We start from the raw sequence: 7,380 nt of genomic DNA on the forward strand, positions 1-7,380 counted from the left end.
TATCCTCTAGAAGGAGAATTACACCAATAACACACTTGGATGACATGAATGCATAGAAATATTCCTTCTAAGAAAAGGATTCTATAGATTTTTTCCCTTGTTTATCGTAGTAACATGGTTTCTCTAGTCTGTGTTAAACAGAATATACATTCTTATTTGGTGGTTTCTCTGACTCAATCTAATTAATGTGTTCTAAGATTCTCCACTACTTGTCAAGTACAGCTGGAAGGTAATACCAATAATAGTGGTAATAATAAATAAGTGCCATTTTTTAAGCACTCACTGTGAGCCTTTTAACTGTCACATGGCCATATCATGTAGGTATTCCTAGTATCTTCATTTTGTTGATGACCAATTTGCACAAAGTCACAGTCCTGCTAATCTGGGATTCAAAGTCAGACAGATTTTCTGACTCTAAAGCCCTTCCTCTAAACTTAACCTAAACCCTTCCTTTAAACTTAACCTAAAAGTTCAGTCTATTTACTCTCATATATATCAGATATCTGCTATATCTATACTGAACCACTCTCACTGATCACCTTTGATAAACTTGTAGTTTCTGAGCATGATCTCTGATCCAGTACAGCCTCTTTTTAAACACCCATATCCTTTCCCATAAAAGTTAGTTTTTCAATACAGTTTTAAAGTACATAGCACAGTTACGAAGTTCAGCAATCACTGAATCTGATTTCTACATCCCTATAGTCCTAACAGAGGGCACTGATTTCCTCTCATTTCATTCAATTCCTCTCTCCATGTGGAGAAAAGCATATTTCCACCATCTTCAGAGAGAAAGCCATATGTGCGGGGCAAATAACAGGCCAGTCAGACTATCTGCAGGAGTTTTGAATATCAAGCTCTTTTGAGACACTGTAAAACCCATGGCAAGTCAGGGAGATTTCATTCTAATTATCATGCCCTAGGAAAAAAAAAAAAAAAGGATTAGATCATGCAGTGATCCATGACATAGAAGGTGTACTGAGAGGTACCCTATTGTACCTAAATATTAGATTGTCTTTCAATCATACTCTGAATTATGTACTCTGATTAAAATATTCTACTTGCTTTGATCAGTATTTTGTTTGTTCCTTTGCAATTTGTTACCTGTATCTATCAGGAAGATGACTGAGCAACCAGTAAAGGCATCTTACTAGGTGGTCATAACTAGATCTAAGAGCTGGCTAAAAATTAGGAAAGGTAAATACAGCAGTGCTAAACAACAAGGAACTGTAAGAGCTAGAAGTACATTTCACAAGGAATCAAAGGCCAAATTGAAAAACGGGCCCTTCAAAACGTAGGCTTTCCTATTAGAAAGTTGATCAAGCAGTACATACATGAACAAGTGAATTCCCCATACCGCATGAGGAGCTGAGGGTTACAGAGATGAATCCTTGCTCCCTGGTCTTGAAGAATTTTATCTCTGGAACTGAATGTCCAATACAACTTCCCACGATGATTAAAAAAAAAAAAAATTTTACATTTGTTCTGTCCAGTATGGAAGACAAGAGCCACATGTAGCTTTTTAATTTTAAATTTAAATTTAGTTTGTTTAAAAATTCATTTCTTCAGTCACACTAGCCACATTTCAAGTGCTAAGCAGCCAATGTGGCTTCTTAAATTTAAGTCTATATTAACCAAATTTAAATGAACCTAAACACCATGTTCATCAGGCATACTAGTCCCATTTCAAATGCTTAGTTACCATACGTAGTTCATGGCTACTGTGTTGGAGAGCGCAAACAGAACATTTCCCTCATCACAGGAAGGCCTGTTGGACAGATCTCCTCTCGAAAATGTCAGAAGAGGAAAAAAGTATAATGTTCACATTTTTAAGAAGCACTAACTGTATGACCTTCTTTAAATGAAAGTTGAAATCCTATGAAAAGAAAAAATAATAGACAAGACTCTAAAGAGAGGGGCGTCTGGGTGGCTCAGTGGGTTAAGCCTCTGCCTTTGGTTTGGGTCATGATCTTAGGGTCCTGGGATCGAGCCCCGCAACAGGCTCTCTGCTCGGCGGGGAGCCTGCTTCCCCCTCTCTCTCTGCCTGCCTCTCTGCCTACTTGTGATCTCTCTCTCTCTCTGTCAAATAAATAAAGAAAATCTTAAAAAAAAAAAAAAACCTCTAAGGAGAAATCTTATCAACGAAAGGCATGTATGTATACTTAACAACATACCTATAACCACCTGGATACTTAACCTTAAATTGGCTTTGAATTAATACATGATTGGTAAACTGTTAAGCAATGCCTTTAACACTTGAGGGGAAAGTGTTGGGCATAAAATTTTCCACTTGAGAAATTTTCTATGAAAAGAAGTTAAATCCATTAAATTCTTGGCCTTGTAGTCAAAGATGATCAGCGGGTGTTGATATAGCAGACTATTGGGGGAAGAATGACATTTAGGATAACAGAGATACTATTGAAGAAAAATATTTGCTTCAGTAAACCTCTTGCTGTGATTTGTTTCTTTTTGGTAATGTGTAACAAATTTGAGTGTGGGCTTACCATTTAAGCTGATGCATTAGTAGACTAGTAGTGGCTTTCACCTCATTCTAGCTACAGGCCTATTGATGGTCTTAGTAAGAACATATTCTCAGTGATTTGAAAACTGTCATAAATATTTAAGTGGTATTATTTCTAAAATGAGAGCTTCTTCCTTGCCCTTCATTCACGAAAAGGCCTCAACCCATTTGTGACTGTGCTTCCAAAGAGGAGCATAACAAGTGTAGCCAGAGTGATATGTCCTCAATATTCATGGAGACTCTGATACACATGCCATGAAAATGGAACGCCATAATTGTGCAGAGTAGAGTACATGTGCCTTCCATTACCTTGTTTACATACCTAGATGAACGATTTATACATTTAGGATTGCTTTTTTGGTACTATCTTCAGAATTCTGATCTTTAATGTCTTTGGCCTAGAAAACACTCAACAAGGCAATTTAATTTCTGAAAATTGGCTTCTTCACACATGAAATAACTTAATTTAATAACAATGATAGTAATCAGGTTAATTGAAGGAAGGAAATTCACTGAGCAAAACCACATTAAAGCTTGGCATTATTCTAATGTGTTCTAAATTTGTGAATTTAACAGGCTACTTCCTAGTTTCTGGAATGTTCCATCCTGGGTTGACTGAAGCATCATGGGTGGGCAATGCCCATCTCCAGGGAAAAGATCTCTGCCCTGGTCATGGAGGTTAGCTAACAGGCTGGCACAATCAAATGGGCTGCCTTCCCTTTTCCATTTTCCTCATTCTAAAGTCCTCTTCTCCCTGGTGCTTGTTTTTAAGTTTTGATATAATCTAAAACAGTCCCTTTAAAAATAGCTTTCTTCCATTTGCTGATCCACAGAAACCCTCTGTATAAACCCCCGAACCCCAGCTCTAGTAATAATCTAACCATGATCATTGTTGTTATTACAACCATCAGCCACTTATCTGCTCTTGTTTCCATGCTTGCTGGTTTTATTATGCTGGGTAAAATGACCCCAGCAGTACTGCCACTTGTGAGGGACTTTCCACCTCCTTTGGGAAATGACTGCTGGACTCCTTCCAGTCATGGCTGATTAGATTAAGAGGAGATATCTGAACCAAGGTGAACTAGTCAAATTATTTCTTCCTAAAATCTAGAATTAAGAATTAGAAGTTGGTGGGCACCTGGGTGGCTCAGTTGGTTAAGTGACTGCTCTCAGCTCAGGTCATGATCCTGGAGTCCCAGGATCCAGTCCCACATCAGGCTCCCTGCTCGGCAGGAAGTCTGCTTCTCCAGCTCACCTCTCTTTCATTTTCTCTTTCTCTCAAATAAATAAATAAAATCTTAAAAAAAAAAAAAAAGAATTAAGAGTTGGTTAGTCTGACCTGGATTTTTGAATGAAGCAGTTGCAAACTTGGCAGATCTGAGTTGGCTACCTTCTGCCTGGCATGTCATGGAGGAACAGAAAAAAAAAAAAAAAGCTGATTGCAGAAAAAAAAAAAAATGAACACCTGGCAGTATCTCCATTCAAGCTCATATCCCCCCATCACACCCCTCATGGATATCTGCAAATAACCATAGCCATCCTCCCAAGACGACGACTGCTGCTTTTCTGACATAATCATCTCCATCTCCTCTCTTCTCCACTTTCAAATAACTGTTCTTGCATATCCTTTTCTTCCTTCTTATGTTAAATACAAAGATCCCCACCTCCTTTCTAAGGCTAACCCTTCAGTTGTCCTTCAGCCCATTCCCTTGCATCTCCTGACTAATGCTCCTTAGCTATTCTTCAATTACCCTTCCTCTACCCAACTTTTCATCTTCCATTTCTGTCCATTTCTTCAGGGATCTCCCCTTAGACTTCAAGTGGGCTCTGTCTTCCTTCACTTTATCATCAGACTCCTGGAGAAAGAGGTTCTACACTTTGTAAAACAAAGTACTGAGCTCTGGCTACCTCCAAGTCAGTACTGAGCATTTTACATTTACTAACAGCAACCTGCTAATACCAGCAATGGCATAACTCTGCTTCTGCCTCCTGTCTACTCTCAAACTCCATCAAGTCCAGCAAGCTGTCTGCTACTGTTGTCACTCCATGGAAGCATTTTTGCCAAAGTGCACCTGTGGACTCTCAAACACCAAATTCCAAGTTCTTAGATTTGGCCTTCGCATCATATAGCAATAATGGTTTATTCTCTGTGGTAGGCAAAATAATGATCCCCCCAAAATACCCGACTCCTAACCCCAGGATCCTGTATGTACATGACACCATATGGCAAAGGGGACTTGGCAGATGTGATGAGGTTAAAGACCTTGAGACAGGGTGAGTACAATCTAATCACATGAGCCCCCCCCCCCTTTTTTTAAATACCTTATTTATTTACTTGACAGAGAGAGATCACAAGTAGTCAGAGAGGCAGGCAGAGAGAGAGAAGGAAGCAGGCTCCCCGCTGAGCAGAGAGCCCGACGCGGGACACTATCCCAGGACCCTGAGATCACAACCTGAGCCCAAGGCAGCGGCTTAACCCACTGAGCCACACAGGCGCTCCTCACATGAGCCCTTTAAAGCCAAGAGTCAGTTGGAGAAATGTGATGGAAGAAGCTATAGGAGAGATTTGAAGCATGAGATGGCCTCAATCCACCACTGCTAAATGTGGAGTAAGACAGAAGCCAAGGAATGCAGGCAGCCTCTAAAATCTGGAAAGGGCCCTCAGGTGTCAGCCAGCAAGAAAATGGGGCCTCAATCCTACAACCACAAGAAAGTGAATACTGCCAACAGTCCTAAGGAGCAAGGAGACAGGAGTCTCCCTGAGAACCTCCAGAAAGGAACATATCTTGATTTTAGCCAGGTAAGATCTGTGCCAGAATTGTGACTTACAAAACTGAAGATAATAATTTTGTGTTTTTGAAGCCACTAAGTTTGTAGTAATTTGCTGTGGCAGCAATAGAAAATGAAAATACCCCTTCTTTCTGAAATTCTCTCCTTAGTTTTTGTAATAATACTTTTTGTGGTTCTACCCCAATGTCTATGAACTCTTCCTTCATGGTTTTTCTTTATTCCCATTCTCCCTATATGTAGGTAATTCCTAAATTTTTGTTTTCATTCCTATCCTCCACCTGGCAATATCTTAAAATTTTGTGACCTCAAAAACAACTTCTACTCATTTGGCATCAAAAGCTAAACTCTTGCTTGTGATCTTTCTCCCAACTACCTGGTGGTAATCACCATCTAAATAATGCAACCATCCATAATATTTAGGATGTCCAAAACTGAACTCATCACCTTTTCCTCAACAGCTGTAAGACACTGAAATACAGAATTTTAGCTCTATAGGTCACAGAATCACCAAGAAGCTAAACAAGGGATAATCAAGCCATCCAGAAATTAGTACGATGGTAAGTTGCTACCATCACTCCCTTGGCAGAGACAAAAATGGAAAAGTGTTACCAAAGCTGGAGCCACAAAGAAGTTACGCTGCTGCAGAAGTACCCCCTGAAGCCGAGTGAGAGAGAATTAATCTTCATTCCTCCTTCCCCCATTCTTCCACCAGTGCCTCTCAGTGACCACACCAGCAAGAAGCCAGCTGACAGCTGATACAGAGACTGAGAAACACAGACTGCATGAAGTAGCTCCCTTGTAATCAGGGGATGGGAGGCCTGAAGAGATCTGAATGCATATAAGCAATTAGCTGACCTATACCTTAGTTCTACCCCTCGGTTCCTCTCACTTTGAATATTTGTAAGAGTCTCTGAATTGGTCTTCCTGCCTCATGTGTCTCCACACTATCCTAAACACTATTGCCTGATGAATCTTCCTTAAACAATAATCTAAATCTGACATTTTCTTCTCCGAAATTTTCAATAGCTTCATATTACCATGGAAAAACCATTCCTAATTCCCTTGCCAGATGCGGTAGATGGTTACTCTGATTTCCCCCAACAAAACCCATCTCTCAGTATTCATGCCCTTGTACAGTCCCCTCCTACACGGACTCTAGGCTTGACCAATGGGACATTAGCAAGCATGCATGATGCCAGCAGAGGCTCCATATGCATTTGGACACTGAGGCTTATCCTATTGGAAGGCTTGTTCTTGGGATCCAGTCATTATGTAAAGCATCCCAACTGGCCAAGGAAAGGGCTATGCAGACAGAGGTTACAGTCTCCCAGACATTCCTGCTAAGCACCAGATTGGTGAGTAAAGCCATCTTGGAATTCCCATCTAGCCACATGAGATCCCAGGTGAGACCAACAGAAGAGCCACCCAGAAGAGTCCCAGACTGACCATCTATAAAATCATGAACAGGAAAAGTAGTAGACTTTTTAAGCCACTAAATGTGTGGGTGGTCTATTACACAATAATGGAAAGCCAACATACTCCAGCTCCTCTCACAGCCATGTGAGGGCAAATTCCAGGAAGAAAACATTATTCCACAATATTTATAATGATTTTGCTTCTCTGAGCAAACCCTGACTTCTACCCTGCTCACCTCTATCTACAGTCTTCAATGACCTTCTCTTCCAGCCAGGCAAATTCTCAGATTCTCACTGATTTCCTTTACTTTCTAGATCCACGTTCTCCTTACCCAGAACATAGCCCCCTGCTAGAAGTCATGTAAGTAAACACTGGTTTAAAATCACCTGCGGCGGGAAGTTATAATCCACAAATTATAAACTCTTTCCTCTATAACACTCTCCTGTTTTATGTTTATATAGTACCTACTTTGCATTTTGGTAATTAATTCCACTGAAGAAATGGTAGGTCCAAGAGGACAGGTTAGGATTCTTTTTTTTTTTTTAATTTTATTTATTTATTTGACACAGAGGAGAGAGACAGCGTAAGAGGGAACACGAGCAGGGGGAGTGACAGAGGGAGAAGCAGACTCCCCACTGAGTAGGGAGCCTGAT

This window comes from Mustela nivalis (genome assembly GCF_964662115.1).
Source record: "Mustela nivalis genome assembly, chromosome: 1".
NCBI lineage: Eukaryota > Metazoa > Chordata > Mammalia > Carnivora > Mustelidae > Mustela > Mustela nivalis.